This window comes from Muscardinus avellanarius (assembly GCF_963383645.1).
Source record: "Muscardinus avellanarius genome assembly, chromosome: 7".
Taxonomy (NCBI): Eukaryota; Metazoa; Chordata; class Mammalia; order Rodentia; family Gliridae; genus Muscardinus; species Muscardinus avellanarius.
In genome coordinates this window covers 85643482-85659934 of record NC_137793.1, presented here as the reverse complement: position 1 = coordinate 85659934, position 16453 = coordinate 85643482, and positions in this window count along the sequence as shown.

Here is a 16453-nt window from a genome sequence, read left to right as displayed (position 1 = left end):
CCTCACTTAGTAGCTGAGGCTGGCTTCGAACCTGTGCGATCCTTCTGTCTCAGCCTCCCAAGCGCTGAGATTACAAGTGTGTGCCACCACGCCCAGCTCAGCCCTATTTTTTATTTATTTTGAAACAGGGTCTCACTGAGTTGCAAAGGGCCTCACTAGCTGAGGCTGTCCGTGAACCATGATCCTCCTGTCTCAGCCTCCCGAATGTTGGGATTACAAGTGTGCGCCAGCAGCACACCTGGCTCTTTCTATGGGTTTTGACAAATGTATAGTGATATGTATCCACCACTGTAATGCCATACAGTTTTCTCACTGCCCCCAAAACCTCTGTACTCTGCCTGTTCATCCCTCCCTTTCCCTGTCCCCTGGCACCCCTTAATTTTTTACTGTCTAGAATGTCAGATCATGCAGTTCACAGCTTTTTTAGACTGGCTTCTTTCAACTAGTAATATGTATTTAAGTTTCTTCCAGGTCTTTTCATAACTTGATATCTAGTTTCTTTTTAGTACAGAATAATATTCCATTGTGTGGATGTACCACAGTTTATCCATGCACCCACTGAAGGACACCTGCATTGCTTTCAAGTTTTGGCAATTATGAATAAAGTTGCTATACGCCTCTTGTGCAGGCTTTTGTTTGCAGGTAAGTGTTCAATCCATTTGGGTAAATGCCAGGAGTCTAACTGCTAGATCGGATAGGGAAGTGTGTTGAGTTTTTTAAGAAACTGCTAAACTGTGTTCCAAAGCAGCTGTACCACTTTGTGTTCCCACTAGCAGCGAATGGGAGTTTCTGCTGCTCCACATCCTCCCAGCATGTGGGGTGTCAGGGCCCTGCATTCTCATTGGTGTGCCCTGGCAGCTCAGTGTCCTTTTAATTTACATTTCCCTGATCATACAGGATATGGAGCAGCTTTTCCTATTTGATAGCTTCATATCTTCTTTGGTGAAGTAACTATTGAGGTCTTAGCCCACTTTTTTTGTATGTGTGGTACTGGGGATTGAACCTAGAAGCATCCTACCTCTGAACTACTGCCAGCCCTATTTTATTTTTTATTTGGAAATAGGGTCTCACTAAGTTTTGGAGAGCCTCACTAAGAGGCTGGCCATGAACATGTGATCCTCCTGTCTCAGCCTCCCAAATCCTGGGATTACAGGCGTGTGTACACTTGGTTTGGCCCACTTTTTAACCAGGTTGTTTGTTTTCTCATTGAATCTTAAGTGTTCTTTGTATATTTTGGATGACTATCCTTTATCAGGCCTGTATTTTGCAAACAGTATCTTCCATTTATGGCTTATTTCCTCATTCTCTTGGCAGTATCTTTTGTAGAAGCTTTTAATTTTATTTAAGTCCAGCACATCAGTTCTTTCATGACTGATGCCTTGTGTAGTGTCTTCTTTTATGTGGACTGCACCAGCAGCCTCCTGCCTCCCTCCCTGTGCTGCCTCTGGCCCTCCAGGCCCTGCAGGTGGAGAACTTCTGCAAAGACATCCACAACCGCCTTTCAGCTCCATTGACCACGCTCCTCACTACCTCAGGCCACGCCCCTGTGTCTCTCTCCCGTCTTGGCTCAGCCGGCTCATTGAACACACACACACACACACACACACACACACACACACACACACACACAACAATCCAATAAAAAATGGGCAAGTGAACTAAATAGACACTTCATGAAAGAAGAAACTCAAATGGCCAATAAATGCATGAAAAAATGCACTAGATTTCACCTAACTCCAACTAGAATGGCAATCATTCAAAACACAAAGAACAACAAATTCTGGCAAGAATGTGGAGAAGTGGGAACTCTAAGACATTGTTGGTGGGATTGCAAATTAGTGCAACTACTTTGGAAAACAGTATGGAGAATGTTCAGAAGAATGGGAACAAATCTACCATTTGACCCAGCAATACCACTTCTGGGTATCTACTCAAAAGAAAGGAAACCAAAATACCAAACTAATGCATGTGTATCTATGTTCATAGCTGCACAATTCACCATAGCCAAACTGTGGAACCAGCCAAGATGTCCATCAACAGATGAATGGATTACAAAACTGTGGGATATATACACAGTGGAATTTTACTCCGCCACAAAAACACACACAATTACATCATTTGCAGGGAAATGGATGGATCTGGAGGACATTATGCTAAGTGAGATTAATCAGTCACACAAAAGAAGAAGTCAGATGCTTTCCTTAATATGCGAAAGCTAAGGAGAAATGGGTCATAGGAGGAACAAGGAGATCCTATAGAGGAGCAAATAAGGCATCCTAAATGAGGGGATGGGAGGGGGGAGAAGGAAAATCTCTAAAACACACAATGTACTTAAACATATCGAAGTCAACCACTAAGCCAAGCATGGGAAGGAGGGATGAGGGAATGGGGTGGGAATTGGGTAGGGGCTAAATGGGTGATGTGTGCATGTATGTCTACACACGTTTTTTTAAAATCTCATTATGATGTATGAATACAATGAACCAATAAAATATTAATAAAATAAAATAAAAATAATGAAAAAGAAACTCAGCTCAGTATCCCTTCTCTGAAGTCTCAGTCCAACTTGGATGTTCCCCGCTTCCACTCTCTCTCCTGGCCTATCTGCTTCTATTTTCTAACACTTCTCCCAATCCTCAATCCAGTTTCCCTGCAGTCTCGAGATTTAAGTTCCTTGAGGACAGCTGGGATTTCTCTAAATTTTTCTGCTGGTGACTGTCTTCTCTCCAGAGTCTCGCGCTATGCTTTGCCCATAGTATTAATTATTAACTTAACAGCAAAGACATCTAGAGCACTCTGTGCCAGAGTCCTTCCTAAGAGGATCGCACATTTAACTTGTCTCTCCTCAACAACTCCAGGAGTAAGCATTTGATTATGGCCAGTTTGTACACGAGTTCTTCTGAAGCCTCCTTTGACTGAGATCACAGAGCTAGTAAGTGGGACGGTTGGGGCTCAAACCCAGGCAATCTGGCTCCAGAGTCAGCGCTTTTTATAGCACTGAGCTGCTTCTCAAATGCAGCACCTCTTTGTTGAGTGACTGACTGCACCAGCGAGAAAGACAGAGGCAGAGACAATTAGGAAATAGTAGGAGGACAGATGGGTAAAGATCAGAATGAGTGAAATGGGCATTTGTCTCTGAAGGGGACCTTAATGGTTGCTGATTGACTGGTGAATGCACTTTGGGACAGGGACATTTTATCCTGCCCCAGACTCTCCTTCCCGAGGAGCAGCACAAGGTAGATAATTGGTGGGACAGAGCCTGAGTCCTTTTCCAGGGAAGTGTTGGAAGGACGCCACAGGGCACATTAGTTTTGAGTCGCCTGGGGACGAGACGGCCTGAGCTGCCGATAATTACTTCTGAGATGTCTAGGACATCAATTAAAAGGATGCAGTCAGTCACCCCTAGCAGCTCCAGCTCAGCTCCAGCCCCTTTTAGGGGAAAACTCTGGGGCACTCAAGTCGCTGAGGTCCCTGAGGTCACTGTTCCCTCCCTGAGCCTGATCCGGCTCTGGTGAGGCCGGGGGCCTCTTGGGGAATTCCCACAGCCTTCCCCAGGTACCCAGTACCAGGAAACTTTGCTCTATAGTGGTAATGTTTTGTAAAAGTTAATTTTCCCAGATGGTGAAAATATAATTATATCATTGAGGAGCCTTGGAGAGTGCTCTTCTCCCTGGGGAACACCTGGAGGTGCTACCCTGGCCCACAGGGCTGGTTCCCTCACTTGGCTCCTTTACTGGTGAGTCAATGCATTTGGGTCGTTCCTGCTCTTTAAAGGGACAGAGAGGCATCGTCACATGGGAAACAGGAACATTGCTGAGTCTCTAGAACAAGGGCACAGGCTTTGACAAAGCCCAGGTGCTGGCTCCCGGAGAAGCTGCCGTGAAGCCAGAAGAGGAAACAATGGCCCCCTCAGAGGCTGCCCAGCTCCAAGAGAGGCTTAACCAAGATGGTGCCTGGATCTCGAGGAAGAGGGTTGGCTCCCTGCCACAGTCCTTTTCCTGGAGACAGGAGGAAAGCGTGGCAGGGCGAGTAGAGGGCAGCCAGGAACCCTGGAGAACCCCTGAGGCCAGAGAGGAGTGAGCCCTCCTTCCCCAGGAGGCTGGAGTGGGCCTACCGCGGCCATCGCAACAGGAGAGTGGATGCTGGCGAAGGCCAAGCTGCTGCTTGCACCTTGGGAAGAGTGAGCAGCAGGCCCCAGAAGGCCGGATACCTCCCAGACCAGAATGTTAGGGGCCTAAACCCTAACTCACCCGCAGAGGGATTGGGCAAGCAAAGGGCGCTAGAGATGTGGGCAGCCTGGGCAGTGACAACCCAAACCACCTTTTGTACAGTTGTCAGGACTGAGCCAGAACTTGGTGACCTATCGCTTCACTGTATTTAGGTTTTCCTGAAGGATGGCCCTTAACTTCTTACACAAGTCCCTTTTCAAAATGTTGTCTTATTCAGGAGGATCGCACCGGTTCAAAGCCAGCCTCAGCTACTTAGTGAGGCTCTCAGCAACTTCGTGAGATCCTGTTTCCAAATAATATATAAAATAGGTCTGGGAGTATAGCCTGGAGGTAGAAAGCCCCTGGGTTCCACACCCAGTACCACACAGAAAAAATGTCATATTATGTTAAGAGAAAGAAGCCATTTTTATGTTAAGTCCATGGATATAAGTTCACGAACTGGCAAAGTGAATCTCTTCGGTGATAGAAGTTAGAACAGCGGTGAGTTCTGGTGGGCGTTTTCTGGAGTGATGGGACTATCCCACATCCTGACTCAGGTGTTGTTTGCTGGGGTGTTTGCACAAGTTTATTGAGCTGTACACTTAAAAGCTATGCACTTTACTGAATGTAAAATTATATCACAAACAAATAACTCTTAGACTTCCGGGAAGATGGCGACCGAGAAAAGTGGGGCTTAAGAGCTCCGCTAACAACCCATCTCCATTACCACAAAATCAGCGCCTTTCATAGCCAGAAAACACCATCAGAAGAGAAACAAAAAAATCACCAGGCTCCAGAGAGAAAGCAGACTGAGAACAGAACTCAGAGCCACAGAGGAGATACACCGGCCTCACGCCCGAGGACGCGGCAGCAGCGCCATACTGCCGGCGGCAGCGGCGAGTTCACCGGACGGCTACAGCAAGCCAAGGTGAGCCGCTGCGGAACAGCCAGGAGGGATTTTTCAGCGCAGGGAGCATCTAAAGCTCCCAGTGGCTGAGCGCAGCACACGCTGCAGGGACTCAGAGTGGAAATCAAAACCAAGAAGAAATAAGCCAGCCTCACGGCCGAGGGCGTAGCAGCGGCGCCATATTGCCACCGGCGGCAGCAGCAGCGAATTCACCGAGTCCAGTACAGCTACATCCACGAACTCAAGAACAGGAGTCAAATTGCGGGCCACAGAGGAGAAATCCCAGTACTGTACTCCCTGGGACTTGACCCAGTGGGGGAGTGGCAGTAGCAGAGATATCACACCATAGGAGAATGTCCAACCTGGCAACCCCCCCATAGTTTAAAGCAGCCTCTATCGACTCCCTGGGTCGGAGACTCTGTGATACAACCCAGTAAAGGAGTAGTGGGGTCTGAGATACTACAGACTTGAGATCCAGAGCACCTTAAGTGAAGTCATAGTGACCCAAGGGAAGAGCCCAGAGAAGGCACAAACTTCCGAAATCATGGGAAAGAGAAATAACACTGGAGCAATGAATGCCCACAACCCCACAACATCAGAACCCGATAAAACAGAAAATCAGAGATTTCTAGAAGATCAAATCAGGAAAATAACTGTAGAAATAATAGAGGTGCTTCTAATAATAGAGAGAGCCAAAAAGAGATAAAGGATGCAATTAATGAAGTAAAGGCCTCAATTCAAAGCACAAACAACCGATTAGACCACATGGAGAACAGAATCTCGCTCTTAGAAGATGATCATTCCAAAAATGAACGCATAGTTTCTAATCTAGAAAAAAATATCCAACAGCAGGAATCTGACATTGAAGAAATATGGGCCCATTTTAAGAGAGCTAACCTAAGAATAATTGGAAGAGAGGAGGGAAAAGAAAGTGAAACCAAAGGGATCAACAATCTCTTCAAGGAAGTAATAGCAGAAAATTTTCCAAACATAGAGCAAGAGGTTGATACACAGGTCCAGGAAACTTATAGAACTCCCTTTAGACAGGATCGGAGAAGAGGATACCCACGCCCCAAAATTGTCAAAATGACCAATGTGGAAGCCAAGCAGAGAATCTTAAAGGCAACAAAAACAAAGGGCCAAGTGACATTCAGAGGCAAACCAATTAGAATCACTCCAGACTTTCCAAACCAAGTCATGAGAGCCAGAAGGGCTTGGAGTAACATATTCCAAACTCTGAAAGAAAACAACTTCCAGCCAAAAATTTCCTACGCAGCAAAACTTTCTATCAAATTAGATGGGAAAATAAGAAGCTTCCACGACAAACAGAAACTGAAGGAATTTATGTCTTCAAAACCAGCGCTAGAGAAAATACTCAAAGAGATTAACTACAAAGAAGAAATAGGTAACACACACGAGAACCAGAGAAACAAGATTTTCCATTCAACAGACAACTAAGATTGGTTATTTGTGGAGATTCATTATTTATGTTAGTCTTTTACCTATCTCTAAATTGTATTGTTTGCCTTTATTGTTGTTAATTTTTAGGATTTCTAGTTGGAATATTAATATACCTTCAGATATAACATTTGGAAATATTTTATCCAATTCTATTAGTAACTTTTAACTCTGTTCACATTGTCTTTGGATATACAATATTTTTTTATTTTTTAGGGAGTTTGTATACTCTTCTGTTGCCTGTGCCATTGAAATCATATCCAAGAAATCACTGCCAAGTTCAATGTTGTGAGGTTTTATGACCCAGATTTTCTTCTAAAAGTTTATAGTCTTAAGATTTATATTTAGGTCTTTTATCTATTTTGAGTTAATACTTGTATATGGGATTAGGTAAGGGTCCAATTTTATTCTTTTCCATGTAATTATTATTTTTCACCAATATTTAGTTAAAAGATTATTATTTCCACCACCAAAGGTTCATGGAAACCTTGTCAAAAATAACTTGACAATATAGGGAAGAATTTAGCTCTAGGCTTGTATTTAACTCCAATGGTTTATATATCTGCCTTTAGAACACTACTACACTGTTTCAATTATTGTAGCTTTATATGGTTTGAAATCAGAAAATATATATCTTCTAGCTTTGTTCTTTTTCAAGATCGTTTTGGTATCTAGAATCCATATTCCATATTAGAATAGATTTTTTTCTGAAAAATAAATATATAAATATATGATAGTTTCACCTAAAAAAAATAAAAAACAAATATTCTCTGGTAAGAAAGCAAAAAGAAATATTGAAATGTTACCTTTAAGTCATCAAAAGCTTGGTATCAGACAAATGAAACTGTTATGTGAGATTATCATTTTTAATTTTGGATAAATTGCTATAATACTAGATGTCAACCACTAAGCCAAGCATGGGAAGGAAGGATGGGGAGAGAATGGGGTGGGGATTGGTTGGGGGCTGACGGGGTAATGTGTGCATGTATGTCTACAAAAGTTTGTATCCCACTATGATGTATGAATACAGTGCACCAATAAAAAATTTTAAAAAATAAAAATAACTCTGTCTTGCTGTCCTCAGTGGGGAAGAGATGCCCCCTCTTTTTCGCTGTAGGGAGGTAGATGGCCTTCAGTGAAGCAGAAAGCACATAGGTTTTTTTGTTTGTTTGTTTTTGGGGTTTTTTTGGGGTTTTTTTGGGTGATACTGGAGGTGGAACCCAGAGGCTTTCTACCTTCGGGCTATACTCCCAGACCCATTTTATATTTTATTTGGAAACAGGGTCTCACTAAGTTGCTGAGAGCCTCACTAAGTAGCTGAGGCTGGCTTCGAACCTGCGCGATCCTCCTGTCTAAGCCTCCCAAGCGCGGAGATTACAAACGTGCGCCACCATGCCTGGCCGAAAGCGCATAGGTTTTGAACTGGGTCTCTGGTTCTAACTTCTACTCTGCCATTACTACTATGACCTTGGTCAAACTGATCTCTAATTTCCTAATCTTTAAAATGGGTTAGGGGTTGTTGTGATGACCAAATGAGCTAATACAGCAAGTTGCCTGACATATAGCTAGCGCCTGGTCAGCACTTCCTATAGGAAGCCTTCCTTGATTTCCCCAAGACCTCATCAGATGCCGTCCTCATTCTCTACAGCAACCTTGGCACCCGTGTAACTCAAATCTGTATCTTCACAGCAGTGCAGATCTCTGACAGTCACACAACTCTGTGGGCATTTACTGAAGCGCGGAGCCTCAGATGTGGAATCTGCAAATGCCAAGAGCCTACTATATTGTGATATTTTCATTTTTCTGGTCCCCATTTGCTCTTAGACTGTCAGATTTTGATTTCTACTCCCTCCTTGACTTTCAGATCTTGAGGGCAGAGCCTGGGCCTTGCTGAGCTCTGAATCTTCCCTGTTATAAGAAGTGCTTGCTCAGTGTTTGACCAAGGAGTAACTAATAAGTAAATTAGCATGTGCATGGGTAATAGACTAATGTGTGAGAGTAGCAGTAAACCAGCGAGTGTGTGCGTGAGTGGGTGCATTGATGGGGTGACGGGTGAACCAGTGAAGGAGAACTGAAGGAGTGAAGGTGAAGGCATGGGGGCGCGCTGCTCCCTCCCCCAAGGCGCTGTGTGAGGGTGGTGATCCAATGGGCCAGCTCCAGAGCCCTGGGAAGAGTCAGAGCTGGGGAGCCTCCAAATACACGCCTCCTGGAGGATTCCTTCCTTCCTTCCTTCCTTCCTTCCTTCCTTCCTTCCTTCCTTCCTTCCTTCCTTCTTTCCTTCCTTCCTCTCTCCCTCCCTCCCTTCCTTCCTTCTTTTTTTCTCCCTTCCTTCTTCCTTCTAGCCACCACCCACCACCTTCCCAAGGAGACAGTGGTGCTGAGGGGTTATGCGGCAATCATGCCTCCAGGGGTGGAACTAAGGCTGCCCCCTCTCCTCCAATCTCCCTGCCACAGGCCTGGAGGACCCCTGCCTTGCCCGACGCCATGTCTCCGAGCAGGTGTTTCTCCCACCTTGTCAGCCGCAGAGCGGCTGTCAGGAGTTTGCATTATTATCTGCTCTGTAACATTTACTGGGATTTAGCGTTTAATAACTGTCACTCCAATATATCTTTTCTTAATCCCTTCAGATCTGCTGCTGTAGCAATTTTAAATATTTATCAACACTATTCATACGCTCGCTGGTTGGGTTGCAGTTTTCTTGTAATTAAAGATTTACAAGACAGTACTTGAGGTTTACGAAGGATTGGTGGAGATCACAGGGAGAGGGGAGGAGGAGAGGCCTGCTCTTGGAGTCTGTTGCCTGGAACCCCAGGCTGGAGTTGGCTGTCCTGGGAAAGGTGGATGCCCGCTCCCTGGTCTGGAAGTCCTCCCCTTCCCGTTGCCTTTACAGCCAGGTGCTCAGAGCAGGCAGCCTCATAGTGAGGTGCAGGCAGAGACAGACATTAAACATCTAAACTGTGTGTGTGTGTAGTACTCAGTACTGAACTCAGCGGCGTTCTACCTTCAAGCTACACCCCCAGCCCTTTTTATTTTTTGTGTTTTAAAACAATCTCACTAGGTTGCTGAGATTCTCTAAGTTGCGGAGGCTGGCCTTGAACCTGCGACCCTCCTGTCTCAGCCTCCTATGTACTGGGATTACAGGTGTGCACTGCCACGCTTGGATACATGTAAACAATTTTTAAGAAATCATTTTATATTTTGAAAAATTCTATAAAGGAAACAAACTGATGGCAACCGAGGATAGGACATTGAATATCGGAAAATTTTATTTCTAGGAAAGAAACTGGTTCTGGAAAACTTAAACAAAAATAAATATCTAAAGAGGCTAAAGGGAAGTTCATAGAATCAAAGGACAGGGGAGGGATAAAACAGAATAAAAGAAGGCACAGGACCCAGGGTTATTTTGGGGATCCTCATGGCAGGCACTGGGTGAGCATAGCATAAGAAGTAGCTGGGGGCTGAGGGAGCACTGAAACACCCAGTGTGGCGATCACCCAGGCCTCTCTGGGCTGAACTCAGAGCAGCCCGACACTTGAAGAGCTAGAGGAGCCGGAACTGCAGGTGCAAATGCCCTGAGGTGGGAAAGAGCTGGGTGGGTTTTCAAGGGTCAAGGTGGCTGGGTTCTGCCTTCCCTCGTGGACTGGGCTGAAGAAAAGGACCCCATTCCAATTCTCAGTCTCCTATATTTGGGCCAGAATTTTGTTTATTCCAAATGGAATAGAATAGAAGGCTCAGGGCTCGAGGGTGTCCTCCTAGCCCGGTCACCAGGAATGAATGGGTGGAATGTTTGTCAAATTGTGTCCCTGGAGGCTGCGGCAGACCAGCCAGTGTGCTAGGTGGGTTCCGCAGGCCCGGTGGACGAGACGCATTTGCAGTCCTTGGGGCACTTACAGCCTTGGGGGTGGGACCGAAACATCCCGCAGGGATGGAAGTTCAGCTGGAGAATCGCAGCAAGCAGCGGACAGACATTGGAGAACTGATCTGAAACCTTTTTTTTTCCTAAAATGGGTGCTTAGTGCTCTGGCTTTATCCTGAGTATTACATTAGCTGCAGCCCCCAAATTTTGATAAATGTGTTTTTATTTTCTTTCTGAATATTTACTAATCCCTCCCCTGCTTTATTGGTCCACAGGTGTATGTATGGGGGTGGGCATACTGGGGATTGAACCCAAGGGCATTCAAGCTACACCTCCAACTCTATTTTAGTTATTATTTTGAAACAGGGTCTCTTTAAGTTGCAGAGGCCCTTGCTAAATTGTTGAGGCTGGCCTCAAACCTGTGATTTTTCTGTCTCAGCCTCCCATGTACTGGGATTACAGGCAGCCGCCACCACATCCAGCTGGGTTTTCTTTTTAACGAATATTATTTTGTTTATTTAGTTGCCAGACATTTAGGGGTTTCCTAGTTGTCTTTCTAGAATTGATTTCTAACTTATTTCCACGGTGGTCAGAGAAGATGTTTAGTATAATTTAAATCTTTTTAACTTCACTGAGTTTTATTTTATGGCCCAAAAGATTGATCAATCTCTCTCTGGTGTTCTACCACAGAGCTTCCCCCTCAGCCCTATTTTATTTTTTTATTTTTGAAACAAAGTCTCCCTAAGTTGCCTGGGTTGGCCTTGAACCTGTGATCCTCTTATCTGAGCCTCTCAAGTACTGCTATTACAGGTATGTGCCACTGTGCCAGGCATGATCTCTCTCTCTCTCTCTCTCTCTCTCTCTCCCTCCCTCTCTTGCTCTTTGGTACTGGGGATTGAACATTGGGGCATTCCTCCAGGAGACACCCCTAACCCTTTATTTAAAAATTTTTATTGGTGCATTGTGGTCATACATCTTAATGGAATACAAGATGGTAGAGACTTACATGCACACACCACCCAATTAGCCCTTACCCAATTCCCTTTAAAAATATTTTCAAACAGGGTCTCCCTAAGTTGTTGAGGGTCTTGCTAAATTGATGAGGCTGGTCTCAAACCTGTGATCTTCCTGTCTTAACCTCCCTTGCACTGGGATGACAAGCAGGTGCTACCACACTTAGCTCTAATGTCTGATAAAAGTTTCATGTAGACTTGAAAAGAACGTGTACTCTGTCGTGTCGAGAGATGTTTTGTAAATGTCGGTTAGGACGAGGTGATTGAGAGTTGTTCGATTCTCGCAGATTAATTTTCTCACCACTTGTTCCATCGACTACTGAGGGAGAAGTATTAGCATGTCTGATACAGTCGTGGAATTGTCCATTTCTCTTTGCAGCTTTATCCAGTTTTGCTTCATGTATTTTGAAGCTCTGTTAGTAAAAGTGTGTTTAGAGTGGTTATAGAAAAAAGAATTATTTGACCCAAAATGTCAACTGAGAATGTTGAGAAACCATGGTCTAGGATTATTTTCCTAGAGGTAATAATCTCTAACTGGGGTAAGCCCTTTCGGTCCATCCAACGCCCCATGAATGGTGGGGTCTTGCAGCCTGCCCTGTAGGGACAGGCAGCCTCCCCGGACAGTCTCCTTTCCTCCTGTCACAGGATTCCTTCTCCAGCCTCACTTAGATTCTTCACATGCTTATGTTTATCAGAACCCACCACTTAATTCCATTTTGCTATGCCATTTACAGGAACATGGAAGGAACTTGAGAATATTATACTAAGTGAGATTAGCCAGGCTCAAAAACCGAGTGGATGTATGTTTTTCTTTATATGCAGAAGCTGGAGAGATGTTCAGAAATAAAGGTAACATCAGATAGAGAATCAGATACTCCAGTGGAGTAGAGTTTAGGGAAGGGAGAAGGGGGTAGAAGACAAACAGAGGGTAACAGTTGACATAGTGCTACAAATATATATAAAATCACCAAGTCCAATCTCAAAGACAAGTATGGAGAGAGAAAAAGAGGAGGAAGGGACCCAGTAGGAAGAGCACCAAGGGTGGTGTGCATACATTTCTCTGCCACTCTATACCCCAGTATGATGTAAAATTACAACACACCAAATAAGAATAATACTTAAAAAAAAGAACTCAGTGAATGCTTACAGGGAATGCTTTTTACTCTCCAGAGGTCTCCTTCTGCAGTGTCCTCCTCTCCAGCTCCTTTCCTGTGGACACCAGCTGCCTGGCCTCTCAGCAGTATCCCTCCCTCCAGCTCAGGGACTTACTCTCTCAGGCCCCACCTGGGTTCCCCTCCCTTCCCGGTGAAAGTCTTAAGACAGCCAGGCAGGGAAGTAGTATGAAAAGACCTTATTTATTTCTCTTCTCTCTGGAATCTCTGTCTTTCACTTTTCCCGTATACCATGTCTTACAAATGGTTGTTTCCTATATTTTGTTTGTTTTGTGTTATTGTAGGTGGAGGGTAAGTTTTATCATTGTTACTTTATCTTGGCCAGGCTCCTTGGCTTTAGTAGACCAATTCCGAGGTGCTGTGTGGAACCTTTGGCAAACTAAATACAGGAGTCCCCGTAGAGGCCCGAGGCTTCGGGGGCCTCTCTTTGCTAGTTCTCTCTTCTCCTTTCAAATTGTGTGAGCAATTTGAAAGCTCTGGGAGTGCCTGCTCATGCACTACGCCTCCCCCTCAATCTGCAGCTGTGGCTGCTTAGAGAACCGACCGAGGAGAAAACACCAAGAGTGTTATGCAAAACTCTTCATGATATGTTGGCACCCACTCGAAGAAAATGACACTAGCGTTCTCTCTCCATTCAGGAGAGATCCTCCCAGTGGCCAGTACTTTGAGCAGTCCAATTTGTCGACTACTTTGCTTGGAAACAGAGAACCTGAGGCAAAGCTTTACTTATTCGCCACTTTTGCTAATGCTTTGGCCAGATGGTTAAAACTGGGAAAGGGTAAGAGTCAAGGATTGGTAAAAGGAAGTTGGGGGAAAACGTTCTGTGGATGAACTTCTTGGAATAGCACAGGGTATGAGGATGCTCATGCTCCATGTAGACATTACCACACTCCCATCTGGGATCAGGTAGACAAGATGGCCCACTTTGTAGATACTCAGTAGTCTCCCCCCCCTCCCCCCCGGTGACCTGGGGTTTGCTCAGTGGGCTTATGAACAGAGGGGCCCCGGTGGCTCAGTTGAGGTCTTAGCATGTACTTTACTACAAGGACTCACAACTAACCTGGTTACTGTCATTGTTGAACATTCGACATTCCAAGCCCAGCATGATGGTGCATGCCTGTAATCCCAGTGTTTGGGAGGCTGAGACAGGAGGCTCACAGGTTTGGTTGAGGCCAGCCTCAGCAACTTGGCAAGCACTTCAGCAACTTAGTGAGACTGTTTCAAATTAAAAAACATGCCGGACATGGTGGCGCATGCTTGTAATCCTAGCATTCGGGAGGCTGAGACTGGAGGATCGCGGTTCGCGGACAGCCTCAGCTACTTAGTGAGACCCTGCGCAATTTAGTGAGACCCTGTTTCAAAATAAAGAATAAAAAGTAAGACAGGGGGTATAGCTCGGAGGTCAAATGCCTCTGGATTCCATCTCCAGACCTGCAAAAAAAAAAAAAAAAAAAAAAATATATATATATATATATATATATATATATATATATATATAATAAGCCAGACGTGGTGGTGCACGCTTGTAATCTCAGTGGTTGGGAGGCTGAGAAAGGAGGATCGCACAGGTTCAAAGCCAGCCTCGGCTACTTAGCGAGGCTCTCAGCAACTTAGTGAGACCCTGTTTCCAAAAATAGGTCTGGGAGTATAGCCTGGAGGTAGAAAGCCACTGGGTTCCACCCCCAGTACCACAATAAATAAATAAATAAATAAATAAATAAATAAATAAATAAATAAATAAATAAATAAATAGGCTGAGGGCATAGTTCAGAGGTAGAATGTCACTGGGTTCAATCCCCCGTACAACAATAACAACAATAACACCACCAAAACATCCCCAAACAAAACCCAGTTCTGAGCACCTGATGGAGTAGCACACCCTGGGAGACCAGTCAGCTGCTTGGTGCCAGGTTAGCTATTTCAGATCCCACCATGAAAGGGTCGTTGTTTGTCCTTCTGGCACAGACATTCCAAGTGGAACGAGGATCTCCACCAACCCTTGCTTTTATAACGATGGAGGTCTGCACACCTGTTTTTTTTTTTTTTTATTTTTGGTGGTATTGGGGGTGGAACCCAGAGGCTTTCTATCTCCGGGCTATACTCTCAGACCTATTTTTTATATTTTATTTGGAAACAGGGTCTCACTGAGTTGCTGAGAGCCTAAGTAACTGAGGCTGGCTTTGAACCTGTGTGATCCTCCTGTCTCAGCCTCCCAAGCGTGGGGATTACAAGCGTGCGCCACCACGCCCAGCTGCACACCTTTTTTATTTGTTTGCTTGCTTATTTCTGGAATAGATTCCAGGGGAGCTAGTCTGTGGCAGAGGGATCTCGCTGCCATGAATGAATCAAAAGGGTCCAGAGACAGCATGGGAGGTGGTGTGTGAGGAATGAATGAATGACCACGTCCCGAGGGCGTGGCATTGTGGCAGTGAGTGGCGTGTGTGGTGTGTGTTGCACGCCAACATCTCATCTTTCTGATTAGCGGGGGCAGGCTTGGGGGCAAGCAATCGTTTTGGAGGTCTCAGGGTAGGAAGGGAAGGGAGTGTGGGGCAGTCTTTGTGTCTTTGCACAATCCAGGTTGAGCACAGTTTCTCTCAGAGTATTTTCATATGTTAAATAAATTTTAAAAATCTGGGTGTGGTGTGGTACACGCCTGTAATCTCAGTACTTGGGAGGCTGTGACAGGAGGATCGTGAGTTTTGAGTCCAGCCTCAGCAATTTCGTGATGCTCTCAGCAACTTAGTGAGACCTTGTTTCGAAATTGAAAATAAGATATAAAATAGGGCTGAGGGGGCATGTAGCTCAGGGGTAGAATGCCTCTGGGTTTAATCCACAGCAACACACACACACACACACACACACAGAAAAAAGAAAAACGAAGCTGAGCACAGTGGTACACGCCTGTGATCTCAGTCCTTGGGAGGCTGTGATAGGAGGGTCACAAGTTTCAGGCCAACTTCAGAGAGACTACTTAATGAGACCTTCAGCAACTTAGAAGAACCCTGTTTCAAAAGGAAAAAAAAAAAAAGAATAGAAAGGGCTGGGCTAAAAGCTTGGAGATAAAATGCTTTTGGGTTCAATTCCTAGTCCAAAAAACAAAGTGACTCTGTATCTCCTTTGAGTTGGAAGAGGTCTCAGAGATTATCTAGCTTCCTCCCCAACCACGGCTGTCTTTGTTGGCACCCCTAACTAGGTTTTGCTTGTTATTATTTATAATAATAGTTCTAGCTAGAATTTGTCAAATGCTTGCTACTATGAGGCAGTCTACTTTCTATGCATTTGCCTCACGTATGCCTAAAAACCCAAGGAGATAAGGACTCGTACGCATAGGCACCCATAAAGAAACTGAGTTTTAAGTAACTTCCTCTAAGTCACACAATTAGTGAACGACAGAGCCAGGAATCGAAGCCAGGCCTATCTGACTCTGTGGCTTACGCTCTTAAACACAATGACGTACTCTTCCAGTATATATTATGACGACGCTCTCCCCACCGCACAAGACACCCAGTGCTGTCGTTAGGCAGCTTTGGCTGCTAGAAAATGATCTTGTGTCGCGTAGAAACCCACTCCTCTGTGACTCACGCACACGGTAAGAGCTTCCCTCTTCCGTCTGGCCCTCCCACAGCCACCAGAGTATTGTTTCCACAGGCCACAGCGTGGCCTTCTTGACGGAGCCCAAGCTAGCAGTGCCCTTAGATCGTGGCTCTGGGCCTGGGCAAGGTGAGGTATGATGGGTGCAGGTTTTCAGGATCATTACCTCCGTCTAGACATGGTACTGTTATTAATGCCATTTCGCCTTGCATTAGCTTTTTTAGCAAGAGAAATTCTTTCGCTGCTCC